Source organism: Protopterus annectens, chromosome 5.part0 (genome assembly GCF_019279795.1).
Source record: "Protopterus annectens isolate FY-2018-M chromosome 5.part0, PAN1.0, whole genome shotgun sequence".
Lineage (NCBI taxonomy): Eukaryota > Metazoa > Chordata > Ceratodontiformes > Protopteridae > Protopterus > Protopterus annectens.
Window position 1 is genome coordinate 266,768,402 of NC_056735.1, and position 15,438 is coordinate 266,783,839.

The window sequence follows — 15,438 nt, forward strand, 5'->3', positions numbered from 1 at the left end:
CTTTCTTCACAACTATAGCCATACTGTTCACTAATCCTATTGACTCTGTTGCTTCTGTATGACACTAAAAGTCTAGATTATCTTCAGATCCAATACTACTTTCCTTTTGAGAACTACAGGTGCTTTCCTTATAAAGTCTATCCCTAGCATCGTATCAGGTTCCATATCTGTGTGATGTTTTTGGGTTAATTTCTTGTGTTTGTAACTAATCAGTGCAGTCATGCTAGATTTTACTGCTATGGCTCTTCAATACCTAGATGTGTCTTTGGCTGTTTGATTTTGAACACTTACAACTTTTGATTTTATATAATGCATCCATTTTACCATATTTAGCTTCTCACAATAAACCCATCCCAAATACTATGAGAATACACTTCTTTAAGTGAATCACACCTTTTACAAGCCTGGGTTTCATGGATGAGTACTCAGATGTCAGTGGTGCTTGGACTAATGGTGCCAAATGATGGCCACAACAAGATAGCAACATTAACACAATTCTCTCTTCAGTGCCAAAGAGATAGAAAAGGTTTAAAATAGGTTCTTACAAAACATTACATTCTTTACATGCTTTTAGTTCAAATTATACATGTCCATTAATAGTCAGCATTTCTTTCCAATAGGTTGTCTCCTATCTCACTGTCTCTGATGTATTTTTAGAATTCATAGTATTAAGTCTTTCACTTCCATTCTACCATCAACAGTTCATTTTCATATTTTTTGTAGAGCATGCCAGCAGATTGTTTTAAACAGACTTATCTGCCATTTATAGATTTCGGAGTAAAGTCTTTTTAGCTCAGATGCAAGCTTGACTAAATGCAGGATGGCTCATCCTGACATGCTTATAATCATCCCTACACAAATCTCAATTAAATTAATGCAATCAGTCCTGTCCTCTGTCCATCATCATGTGACTCTCTTTATTATATCCATTACTTTTCTAACACATTCAGCCTTTAGTTATCATTTTGCATTTTATTTTTCTGAAATTTTATTTTACATAATTTGCATCCATTAATTCTTTAAACAGTGTATTGGTAAGTTCATTTCCTCTGCTCTCATCCAAAGCTTTTAAGATCAAGTCTGTTGCTCTTAATAGTTTGCTCCTTTTGTATCAATTCTGTATTACAAATTATGCTACTATTAGAATGCCATGCAACTCACCAAGTCCACCTTATTTAGTGCTGTTCTTCGGCAAGCTGATCTAAGAATCTATGGGCTTTGTAGGACATTGTGCTATTGTAAAAAACAAATGCATAATACACATCAAGTTCTTTCTGAGGTGACAATAATTACAAATTTAAGGCACACTGAACCAGGCTGCACGATAAAAGTTTTAATAGTAAATTAAGACCACAAGCGCTTTTGTCCTGCCACAATGCAGGACTTTTTCAAAGTGAATAAAAAACGCCCATCTCTCATTAGTTTAAATATCCCAATCACCTCAAAAGGTACCAAAATTTCAAAGAGTTTGTTGCTTAGCAAACATTAGTATGTACTTAATCAACACAATAAACCACAATTCTTAACCCATAAAGTCTTAAAAGTGATCAATCTCAAGGGAGAAAAATAGGTCAAAACAATTAATTTCTACTAAAATAACTAAACATTACAATATAGATATGCAGAAATCAGAGAGTGTTTAATATTACAACTTAGATGCCCTTTTCTTTAAGTAAGGGTTGATGGTGGGGTGATTGCATTAAGCTTGAACTGCCAATATGTTTCCCTACAACAAAGCCAGTTTTCCCAATCTCCCCTCTAGGAACCTTAAGTACTTGTTCTAAAATTTCAAAAGAAAACCCGGTGTGTGTTGGTTGTACTAAAAGATGTCTGTATAAAGCATTATTCACATTCTTTTTTTATATTATAGGTGTGTTCATAGATACATTTCCCTAGTGCCCTTTCTGACTTACCCACATAAAAACTAGGACAGTCTTTACATATAGCCAAATAAACTATTCCTTTAGTGTTACAATTACCTTTTTTAAAAATTATTGTACTCCGAATGTTATTACTCAAAGTAATACTTCCTTTTTCATAGATGTATTTACAGTATGCACATCTACCACACTTTCTGGTCCTGCCCTCACTAGTGTAATTCATAGTGTTCCTATTTCTTTCAAGAACTTTTTTTAAATTAGTGCCTGTCTTAAACACAAATATAGGATTTTCTCCTATCTTTTCCACTAGGTCAGGGTTGAATTTCAACATTTTCCAATTGTTCTTAACTATCTCTTTTATCCCTTGTGAAGCATAATTGTACTCTAATATTAAAGTCTTAGAAAATTCCTGTCCGCTGTTTTCTTTATTGGTTTACTTTTGCGGTTAATCCATTTTTACTAATAATTACAAATTCATCTGTGGCACTCTTTTGCAATTTCCCTCTTCAAGAGGAGTAAAAGAGTTAAATACATTTATGGCTACTTCCACAGAAACATATAGGATTCCTGTACACTGTACCCTCTCATGCTTTTCAGCTAATTTAGCTAATTTACTTGTAGTGACATCTAAATTAAATTTCTGGATTCAGATTTTCCAGTTTTCATCCAAATTTCCTTTTCGTGAAAATATCCCTGGTAGTTGCAGTGGAAATGCATTTTCACTGAGAATTATACTTCAGTAGTTCCAAGTATAAACTCTTAAGAAACTCTTAAGATTAAAGATATACTCTTCAGTCCCAGCAGATATTTCAGCACAAGATGGTGACATGTCTCATCAGAAGATAAAACAAATAAATTAAAAAATAAAACAGGAGATATGGTCTAAGTTCCTTGCAAACAATAATGCTCATGATTTCTCTAAAGGCAAGGATGCACCATTATATTATGACATGCTAATTAATGTCACCTCTTACTAACACTAATGTTATCTTTACATATGCGACAATTTCCACAAGGAAGACATTGACTGCTCATTCATCCATGTCTCAGCTAGTTACCTGGTCCTCAAATCACTAATCAAACTGAAAAAAAAAACAGTAATACAATTGATACTCTGCCATTGCACTAATGAGCTGTCAGAGTGTAAATCACATTTTTAATGCATTTGCGTTTTCATTCCATTCAAACATAATCCAACACATTTTGAATTACTGTAGCTACAAGGCAAATATACTCTCATCAGCATCACCATCATCACGATCCTCCTCCTCATCATAATTATCATGATCATCGTCAGCATGTCACATCAACTGTCACTACCTTTCTTGATTTAATTCCACACTCCTTCCTTTTTTGACAGTCATGCCTAACCGTCACAAGTCTTTTCTCACACAATCCATCTAAGTCGTTACTGGATGTCCTAGTTTTCTCTTGCCTTTCTTCTTTCTCTCCAAATTGTCTTCATCAAATTCAGTTCTGCATTCCTGCATATCAGCCTGAACTATGATAATCTGTTCTCTTTGACCTTCGCTAGCATTGGAGCTAATTTGGCTTCTTCTCTAATTTGTCATCATTCCTTCATCTGTCCCACAGCGTGCATCATACCACCCATATCAGTCATTTAATTTCCATCACTGCTAGCTTTCTTTCCTGCCCTGCTTTCACTGCACATGTTTCTGTACCATACAGTAGTACTAGTCACAAGGATATCCTCTTCTGTACCATCTTCTAGCAGTCTACATAATGCCTCATCTGTACCATAACACATTCAGGGTAAGTTGCCAAACTTTGTTATTCTCCTTTCTATCGAAGATTATGCTCTATTCTGGCAAGTCATACATTTTAAAGTTAAAATAGCAATGGAAAAGGGACCAGAAACAATTTAAGTGAAAGGCTGATTATTCTTTTGCTTGTGTGTATCAGTTTATTCACAAATGCAGTTACTTCACAGACATACATATCTTTAACTATCTTTTAATAATTCTTTGTACTTATTTACTGATTGATTGATTTTGTTGACTAGAAAAGTCAGTGTAGGCCTGGGCAGAAATTAATTTGTGATAATTCTTTTCCATCTGAAGGCACATTTTCATTACAAATCTGAGTAACCTAAACTTTCAATGGAGTGTAAATGGATTGTCATAATTACATTTGGCTCACTAGGCTTTTGCGATGGACGTTTATGTTATCTGTTTGGTTTATAAACTAATGAGTTATGTGATGGCTTGAATTTATCCATCATCATTATCATTATTATTATTATTGTTTAATTAATTAATTGTTTACAATGGGAAACATCAGAAACAATGAGTATCATGTGACCTATGACATTCTCCTATTTAAGTGACCTGCAGCTAGGTTACTATGATTTGAATTGAAAAAGCCTTATTTTGTGAAACCACTATCTGTGGGATTGATCATGGATTCAGTTTTCGCTTTCTACTAAAATCAGCCATTATAATCTTTGTATAATGATGTTTTTTGTGAATGTATGTATGTATCTATCTATATGCATCTATAGCAGCAGGTCAAATGACCATCTACATCGACAACCAAAATATTGATGGTATGTTGAAAGACTTTAGGTGGACGTGTTCTGCACATGCTTCAATGATCTGCCCTGATTTAATCAAATGGAAGTTTTTTCTTGCACCCCCATTTCCTGTTAAATATAATTACTACAAGATTACTCTATCCCTGGGGAAAGAGAATATTCCCCTCCTCAGGATTGTCAATTTTACACTCATTTTGACCATCTGTTTGAATTCACCAAATGGTGTTGACCAAACAAATGTCGACATGGCTGGTCATTCAAAAAGCTGATGGAAACTCATCTATATGTACCACACAGATAAACACAAACACACACACACACACACACACACACACACACACACACACACACACACACACACACACACACACACACACACACACACACACACACACACACACACACACACACACACACACACACACACACACACACACACACACACACAGTAAAATGGTGGCTATATTGTGACATGCTGTTTATTGAAAAATTTGTATGGGTTTTTTAATTTGTTCTTGGAATATATGTACCTTTCCAGATTCTCACAGGTATTAGTCAAATCTCAAGGACTTCATTGCAGTTACTATAGTATAAAAGGGGATAGCTAGGAGGGCTAAATTTATAAAATTAGTGTCTTACGTTAGAATCTTCTAAAAGTCTGAAAGGAAATAATGGAGAATACCAGGAAGTACAGAGGGAAAGGGTACCTAGCTGGAGTTAACTTTTGGTGTGTAATCTGTGGATTATACTTTGCGGGAGAACCTGATTTTAGAGCTGAAAAGTAGGGTCTGGGTAAGCTCTGCAGTCTTGACTTTCCTTGGTGCTTGGGAGAGGTCTGCAGTGCAGGAATTGTCTTTTTTGTTTATCATGTAGCCTGGGGAATTTCAAGCAGTTTAGTTGGTTGAATGCTAGTTAATGATGGGTTTTACTTGGAAGATGGTTTGGAAATGTTGCTTTTTTATTATAGCATTGTTCGAATTTTATTTATTATTAAAAGGGAGTAGGTGACATTTGTGAGCAGAGGAAAGGAGAAGCATAGGAGAGAGTTGGCAACAAATATAAGAGAGTAATGTCCTTTCTAGATTGCAAACTGAGGAATGCTTTGTAGAGGAGACTTACTTTTATATGGGTCTTTTTATAGTATTTTGGATGTGTAAGTCACATTTTTAGATTTAGTTTGTGTAACAACCTCAAGTCTAGTGTTTTGCTCATGACAATGTAAAGGTATTTTGCGATCCTAATATTGTTTTGGGATGAAAAGTAGACTTTTTGTTTTGTTAGGGTTCAGCAGAAGATTAGATTGGTTCTGGCAAGATTTGTAGAGGGGTAGGATTGTTGTGCAATAGTCTGCAGTGATGGCATGCTTGAACCTGAGCAGGTTAAAGTAGAGTTGTCTGTATATTGAACCAAGGACCCATGTCCCAATGCAGTATGGAGGTCATTTATAGTAAAAAATAGTAAAGAGAGGAGGACCTAGGATTGACCTCTGAGGAACAGCAAGGACTATGGGTAGGTAGGATAAGTAGTATGTTTGCCATTTGATACATTCTGTCCTGCGTAAGAAATAGTTTGAAACTATGTTAGAGTACAGGTGGAGACGCCAAGGATCAGCAATATTTGTAGTAGTATAGTATGGGAGACTGTATGAAATACTTTTGATAGATCCAGAAACAGTGACAGACTAGTTTACCTGCATCCTCAAGTTTATTTATTGTGTTATGGAAAGAGAGCAGAGGTATAATGGTGCTATGCAAAAGGAAAAAAAAACATGCTTGGCATGTGAGAGTAGGTTATTATCTTGGAGATACTTTAGCAGTTGGGAATGGTTTCATATTTCAACAATTTTTGTCTAAGAGGAAAGTATGGCTATTAGTCAAAAGCTGGGAAATTCCACTGATTCTCCCTTTTATGTAGTGAAATAATATGCTTCTTTCACAGTTTAGATACATATGTTTCTAATATGGACTTATTGATTAGTATCAATATCGGGCAGGCTATAGCATCTGCTGTAGATTTATGTATTCAGCAGGAAACTGGTCAGTTGCTAGTGTTCCTGGTTTCAGTTGTAATGCCAGTTTTGTATTATTTTTGTTGGGGCTGGTTGGAAGAGGATGCTGAGGTACCATTCTAAGTGAACTGATTGGTATCTAATGGGTCATTTGTTAGATTCTTTAGTGCTGCAGATGTTACTTGGATAAAGTGTGAGTTGAATTGCTTTGGTTTGTTATATTTGGTAGGGGATTTGATTGTGGAGTTCTTACAGGTTTCATGAGTTTGTTTATGGCTGTCATATAACCTTTTGGATTGTTCTTTAGGAATTAGCTAAAACATATTTTTTTGTGAATTTGAATGTTTCCTGGTGAGATTTCTCAGCTGTTTATGTCTGGTAAGATGTTTTAGTTCTGACTACAGACCATTGTTCATAGATAAGTATTAAAATATCAGTCTGCAGACCATTTTAAGCCTAGCCAAAAATCCCTATTCAAAATTTCCCTCTAGCCTCAAGAAAGGCACAACAAGAACAACCAGGAGAAAATTTGAGGCTGCCTATGCAATTATCTTCTTTTACTTTGAAGGTGGCAAGGGTGCTACTCTGCCTGACCTGTAGTAAGTTTGCTCCAGAGGTAAGGGATACATTGGGATATGAATCCATCATGCCAACATGTCTTATTTATCTGCTGATGAAGATTTAGTTCCTTTAACCAAGTATTTGATGTACTATTAGTTCTGTGAAGGAACAGGAGATCAAATTGGGTTGAATCTTTCATGGCAGGAGAAGCTAGACATAGATCTGACTGAGGACAGAAAAAGGCCTGATGGTCTTTCCTGATAACTGTGATTTTATTTTTCAGGCCACTGATCTTTTTAGTTATGACTCTCTAAGGTCTCTCAAGTTGTGTGATATATATAGATAAATACATGCCAAAAGATGTGTTATATTCAATAATGAGATCGATAAAATATGAATAAAGGGAAAATAAGACTTCTTCGGATCTGGTGGAGATTAGATGGGCTAGATAAAAGGCTTTCTGAACTACTGTGGAGAGATGATGGCCCAATGATAAAAAATTATCAAGAACAAAACCCAGATCCCTTACAACAGTGTCTGATTGGAGGAGTGCGTCTGCTATACATTAAGAGAAACTGTTTTGTTTGCCAGAATAAACGGTGTCACTTTTTTACATTTAATTTGAGACCATTGTCCTTGAACCAATTGTTAACAGGTATAAGTTGTGTGGGAACAATTGTGAGTTAGTTGAGGATAGAATAACAACACCCAATTTACAATCATCTGCAAACTTAGTTAACCAGAGGCCAGAAGTGCTGGCCTGAAGGTCTGAGAAATATATGCCAAATAGGAGAGGGACTAAAACGGAGCATTGTGGTACATTCAGAAGTGGCACCTGCTAATCTGATCACATAGGTTCTGACAGACAATCAGTTAGCTGTCCATCACACAATAGAAGTATTTGTATATAGATTTACAGATCCATCAATAATGCTTGCATGCGGAATAGTATCAAAGGCCTTGGCCAGGTCTAGATATGCTGTATGCACGGTATAACCACTATCCACTGCTTCAGTCACTTTTTCAAAGAAATGAATCAGGTTAAAGATGCAGGACCTTCCTTTGATAAAGCCTAATTGATGAGGGCCCAGGATTGAGTGGTTTTCAATGTCCATTTCAATGAAGTCTGAAATAATGCACTCCATATCTTTACATATGAGGCTAGTGAGACTAATGAGTCTATAGTTACCAGGTTCCATTGTTGGGCCACCCTTGTATGATGGCATTACAACAGCTGTTTTCCAGGCTTCAGGCATGTGACTAGTGGAGAGACTTAGATTAAAGAGTTTAAGTAGGAGCTCAGAAAGGTCATATTTGGCACTGATAATCAGGTAACCTGGTATATTGTCAAGGTCCTTGGATGAAGTATTCTTAGTCTTTTTGAAAAGGCTGAGAGAGCTGGTTCCATAGTAGTTGAAGAGGGTGGCTGGGATTGTAGAAATGTGGCATAGTTTTAACTGTGGTTGGAATAAAATTTGTACTAGATTTGTTAGCTAGGATATTAACTATTTCCTTGGGTTCTTATTATTTCATCGAATGATCGGATCATCAAATGACATTTTGAACAGCATTTTATCAAACATGTCATTCGTTGAACCTTTCTGACTGAGATTGCATTATGGTAGGAATTAGTAAATTTACCCTTCCCCACTGTAGTGCAGTCTCAGAGTTGGTATATATAATTAGTGGGAGGGGGTCAGGGTTCAGTGAATGTTATTTCTGATGAAATGCTGTTTGATGATTTGATCATTCAATGATTTAATATAGACCCATTTCCTTTGGGTCAGAGAGTGTAGTATTATTGTGGACAAGCTTTGAACACTGTTGGATTCTTATTCTTAATTTTCTTACATAGTTACGGAATGATTTGCAGTTATTTTTGGTTTTGGTGCCTATTTCAAGTTCATGCTTAGCTATGAGCTTCCTAATGGTCCCCTTAAGCTCTTTGTTAGTTTGCTTAAGTATGCTCTTAATTTAGGTAGAATGAGATCTCTTATATGTATTAAGCAGTTTCTTTTTTGTTACATTCCATGATTTATCTCTTTCATGCATTACTTGTTTGGTGTTTTTAGTAAGCCAATAGGCTGGATTAGATCTAACATATTTTTTTCTTAGTGGAGTCTAACTACTGAACACTTACAGAAAGTAAAAAAATAAACTTTTCACCTGCTTGATCTAGAGCTAAGATTTTTAGGGGAGACCAGTTGATTTTCTAAATGTAGACATAAAGGAGGTTAAATTGAAATTTGTGAGATTTTTGAACTAGGTTGTGTGAGCTATTTTTATAACTTTTGGTGCATTATTGTTTTTCATATGTGGGATTATGGTCACTTAGGGAGTCTGGAAGCAGACTTACATCTCATTTTGTCTGCCCAATATCTTCTGTTTTATCAAGAATAGTTGTCCTCTCTGACATCACTCAGCACAGTTCTGACCTACTTGAATGGCTAATAATGTTTTATTGCTGCAGCATATACATCCAGAGTCAAGAGGCAGATCATGGACAGATGGGGCCCTAAGCACAGTAATGAATCAGGCCCCCACAAACTATACCAATATCCCATTGGTTGTTTCTCCCCACTTTCCATAAACAGTATTCAAACCCATCAGAGTACATACTGTTTTTTTTTTACTTTTGCAATTATCACAGGCATTTGGATTTAATTTAAAACTTATTTCAAATTTTATAGGAAAAAAAAAACACTGAACTATTTTATAAACAAAATAAAACACTCTCACAATGAAAACAAATTTAGCATGAGAAACAGTAAACTTCTCTTCCTGTGAAACTGACATTTAGTGAAAATGTATCTAGCAACTGATTAAACTGCCAGAGACCTGCTAGGATTCATACTCAAATAACATATAGTGAAGTACCAATTAGCACCTATGTGAAGAGTGCAAGAATTTTAAAAAGACAATTGTACAGCATATTTGTTAACAGCCTGCAACAGCCCACTGGAAACAAGTTTCCTTTTTCAGGAAGAGTGCAGAAGTACTGTCTGGTGAAGTAACTTGACAAAGTGGAAATCAAATTAAGGCTGAGGGAATCAAAGCATGTATAGCGGGTCTTTAAAAGGTTATAGTCTTACACATTCGTACAAAGTGCTAAACAAATTGTTCTAGTTCAAACAGTACATTTCACACTTATATGACTGCAAAAAAGAGCTAAATTAAATCAAAAAGAGCTAAGTTAAAATATTAACATTAAACTCTTAGACTTCATGCTTTCTAGTTTATTCAAAGCTAAATATTATATACTCTGTTAACATTCAACAGAACAAGGAAACCAAGGATCACATTGAAAGAGCATGACTCAGTGTCAGTGATGGAACAAGAAATGCATTCACCTTTGGTGCAGAAGACTGCAAGTTTTATTCACACACCAAGTGGATCGATTGCTGCACTGCAATGCAGCATAACAGGGGTGCTACACTTCTGAGTATGTTATCTTTTGGATGAGACATTAAAGTAGCTCAGGAGGATGTAAAAGATCATCTGGCACCTATTGAAAAGACCAAAAAAGCAGAGGTGACCTCACCAAGGGTTGTAATGCCCACATGAAGTAAATACAAATGGCAAGCAAAGGCAGCAACCACCACAGGATAAAGTCCAAGATTTTAATCCAACTGTTAAAAACACAGATTAAAAACAACAAAAACTCTAGTACAAATAGTAAAATTCCATATATTCCCTAAAGAGAAGGCGGGTTAACTACTGAGTCATGATTGGTTATTGTTTTATATAAAAAGACTTCCTTTACCATTTACAAATCATCTGATGAAGGGCATCAGCCCGAAAGCGCTCATCACAGTTTGCATAGAATATTACTATTTGTACTAGAGTTTTTGTTGTTTTTAATCTGTGTTTTTAACAGTTGGATTAAAATCTTGAACTTTATCCAGTGGTGGTGGCTGCCTTTGCTTGCCATTTGTACCTATTGAAAAGAGTAGGGACCCTTTATTATATAACCATATACAAATTTACATATTTACATATTTACAAAAATTACATTAAGTTTACATTCCTCCATCATTTACATTTTTTTGTTTCACATTTGTATAGACCATGTCCCGTTTAACATAACCACCATTTGATTTTCCATATTATGTTTTGTAATATCCAATTTCCATTAAGCATAATCCTATTCAGTCTTTCATTCCATACTATCCATACAACTTTCTAATGCATTCCCTTCTACATTTCCAATAAAACCCATATTCAATCATGTCCATTTTTATCTGTTTATAATCTTGTAATTTCGTCACAATATTATTTTTTATTATTTTTCCCATAAACTTTTAACTCTACATGTTAAAAAAACACAATCTGCCATTTATAATTCACCACACACAAAAAAGACATGTTATTGCTTTTGCTTTTTTGTTGTGTCTTTCGGCTTTTCCTGTTTAGGGGTCGCCACAGCGGAACTCCAGTCCGCTAATGATTGACAGCAGATTTTTACGTGCCAAGTTGCCAGCTCTGACGCACAACCTTCAACGAAGGTACACCCATTCACGCATGTCTCCACACAGAAGATGCTCTAGCTGAGAATCGAACAGGACAACGTCTTACTGTGAGGTGACAATGCTAAAGCAGCATCACCACCACAGTTATAAGGCATATTTCCCTTTACTGGCAATCTGTTAATTTGTACCATCCAAAAAACCTTGACATACAACATTCTTGATACACCATTTATTTCTTTGTTTTATGTCTTTTGTTTTCTCTTCTGTTAGATGTCCCCATGGGTTCACACAGTCATTTTGCACAATTATATTTTTACCATATTTTCCAATGTTCTCCTATCCCATCTATACTTAATTTCAACATTTTTCTTGATACATCTTTATTTCTTCATTTCTATGTTCTGTCTCCCTTTTTCAGTTTTATTAATTTCAGTCCTTTTCATATTTTTAAATATTTTTACTAACAACTTGTCTTCTTTTCCATTTATCCATTTTAACACCCTATATAGATTCACTGAAGCCTAATATTCTCTAGGGTTCAATAAACCCAAACTCCCATCCTGCCTATCCATATATATAACACTCCTTTTGTAACTGTGTTTAACCTAGATCCCCATATGTATCTAAAGATTATTTCAAGAAATTGCTTCTCCAATTCTCTTGGTATCAGACATACACTAGCTCTCTCTCTCTCTCTATATATATATATATGTATATATATATATATATATATATATATATATATACATATATATATATATCTTATAAGAGAACTCGTATCTATTTTACATAACACTAAATCCTTTTAATTCTTTCAAAATTTTCTCTCATTGTTCATTTAGTATAGAACAGTCACCAAAATCATTTCCTAATATTGATATTGTTTTTCTTCCAAATTGTATTCTTCTGAGTTGTTCCTTGTCTCCAAAACCCTTACATTTTTGGCTATTCATTATTAATCAAACTTCTCACAATATTGTATGTACATATATGATTACACCTTTCATTTTCTCTCTATTCTTAGCCATTAATATTATATCATCAGCATAAGACATATTAATTGTATATGGAATATCCATTTCCTGTACCTATTTACTTTTTCAATTTTTTCATTTATCTCTTTTGCTACACAATTCATGACCATTACAAACAAAATCTACTTACCTGACATCTTTATTTTAAACTTCTATTCATTTTAAAATCTTCTTGAACCATTTACTAGCATCTTAATATTAGTAATTTTATACACTGATTCACATACTTTTCTCATTTGTATACTGCAATTATGTTCTTCCATTATCTGTCATAAAGTTCATACTCTGTTGAATGAAATGCTTTATTTATATCAGCCAGCATTAATTTTGCTTCTTTTTGTTATTTTTTATTTCATCCACAATTCCCTAATCATCATTAATAATTATTGGCTTCCATTTCTTTTAATCCCATAAATGCCTTCTTCCATTACATAATTAAATGTATGTTCTAATCTATTTTGTATTATCTTCATAAATAACTTATAATCATTATTGTTCAGTATTACTGGCCTTAAGTTTTTCATTTTATTTTTCTCCTCCTTTTTCCATATAAATCTCAATACCCCCTACATATTTCTGTATAACAACTACTGTAATTCAACCATTCATTAATTACTTTCACAAATATTTCTTTCTGCCATTGTATAAAATTATTTTGCATTAAATATCTCATACCATCTGGTCCTGCTGCTGAATTTATATTTATATTTATTTTCATCATTACCATATATAAGTCCATAATTGTAATTTATTTTTCCAAGTCTTTATTAATTTCTTCTGTAAACAGTATTATCCTTCAAGTATTTTTTCTTTATCCCTCTTTTTATCATCTCTTTAACTTACTGTATTACAATTTTCATAATATTTCTTTTTCTGTTTCAACTTCTCCATGTTTATTTTTAATCTCTCTCTCATTATTCCACTATCTTCCTTTACATTTTACTCAAATATGGTGATAATTATTCCTTTTTTCTTGTAAAAATAATTTTGTTTATATAATAAATCTTTCATTTTTCTTGATTTTTTTGATAATTCTCTCCTTTTCTGAATGATCCTCTTTCATTTATTTCCATATTGCATAACTTTGTGCTTTTCTATATTCCTTTTTGTCTGTTTGTCTTTTTCTGTTTACCTAGATTAAATACATTCTTTTATATTTCTCTTTAAATATTATCCACAATTCTAATTGATATTATAAAAAACTCTCATAGTCAATTGATCTTTCCCTAACTTTATTATATCTTTCCTAACTTTTGCATTCCACTCCTTTTCATTTATTCTCTTTATTCCTCTCCCAATTTTTATATGTTTTTATCCTCTTCTGTTTCTAACCACACAGCCAAATGATTTGAAAATTCTCTTTCTACTGCATCATCAACACTATTGTTATAGTTTCAGGTATTAAAAAAAATGTATATATATATATATATATATATATATATATATATATATATATATATATATCTGTGAGTTGTTTTGCTGATCAAAAAATAATCTGTCTTCAATTTTCCTCTTCTATATGTACTTTTATTCAAATTCCATAACTCTAAATTCCCACATTTTATTATCTCTTCCATTATTTTCTTATCCAATCTCTCTTTTTGCTTTTTATATCTTAGGTCACAATTAAAATCTCCTGTTATTATAATGTCCATAGTTACTATAACATAGTCCAAACTTTTTGAAGCAATTTTTCTCTTTCTTTACATATTTCATAAACATATATTGCTATAAGTCTGTAGACTTTTTCTTCCCGCCTAAACTCAACTACCATTAATCTTCCTAAAGTATAATAAAACATTTTTAATTTCCATCCTATATAATATAGCTATCCTTGAACACATTCCAATACTCAAATTCCATATTATACCTCTCATCCATAAAGTCTCTGTCTGTTCTCTTTCTTCTTCTTTAGTTAAATCGCTAACATCCTCTAATACTATTAAATCTACCTCACACTTATAATACCATTCTAACACCCCCAATCCTTCTGACTACATTTGTTATGTTATTAACATTGATAGATACAGTTCACTCCTTCTTAATTTGCAATAAATTATTTATCCCTGTCCTTTCTTTTTTACTTTCAAACCCACACACAAGAATTTTCTTTTTCTATTTTTAACTCTTTTTCTAATGGAACATTTCTTCTTAACCATTTTCCAACTACCTTTCCCTTTTTGTTTATTAATCACATGTTCTCCTTGTATATTGGTGTCATTACTGTCCCTTTTATCTTTTTATTGGTCTTCTTGTTGCAATTGCTCTTTATTATGTACCTCTTCTCTAATCTGTTCCTCTATATTAAGTTCTGAATGTTTCTCTTTCTCTCAATCCATCCATAAATATTCTGTTTGTTTGCATTTATAACACTTCTTTTCACATTTTCTAGCATCATGACCAATCCCACCACATAAATAACATTTCTTCTTATCACAATTACTTACAAAATGTCCCTTCCTCTCACAAAAACATGTTTTGGTTTCCCCTGGTACTTAACAACAGCTGTATGACCTTCACCATTAATCATACTAGGAATAAGTGCAATATTTCCATTTTCCATTTTCAAAATCACTATACAATCCCAAGCCCCTATTAAAAGTCCTCTATTATCAAACACTTTAGAAATGTCCTTATCTTGCTTGCAAACGTTCTTTAATAAATATTTTAACAGTTTCTCTTTCAGGTTCTGTCTGAAATCCTATATTAACTTTTTTTTTTGTGTTTCATAAAAGAGTCTTTACAATATATCTATTCCATGGATACATTTCTTTTAATTTTTCATATTCTCCCTAACAAGTTTCTAATACTGTAGCAGTCTCAAAGAACATGTCACAACAAGTCTCTTTTTAATCGGAATAAAAGCTCTTACATGTTGTGCCTTGATTCCTAAAGGTACAACTATATTCTATACATGTCCATTTGTAGTTCT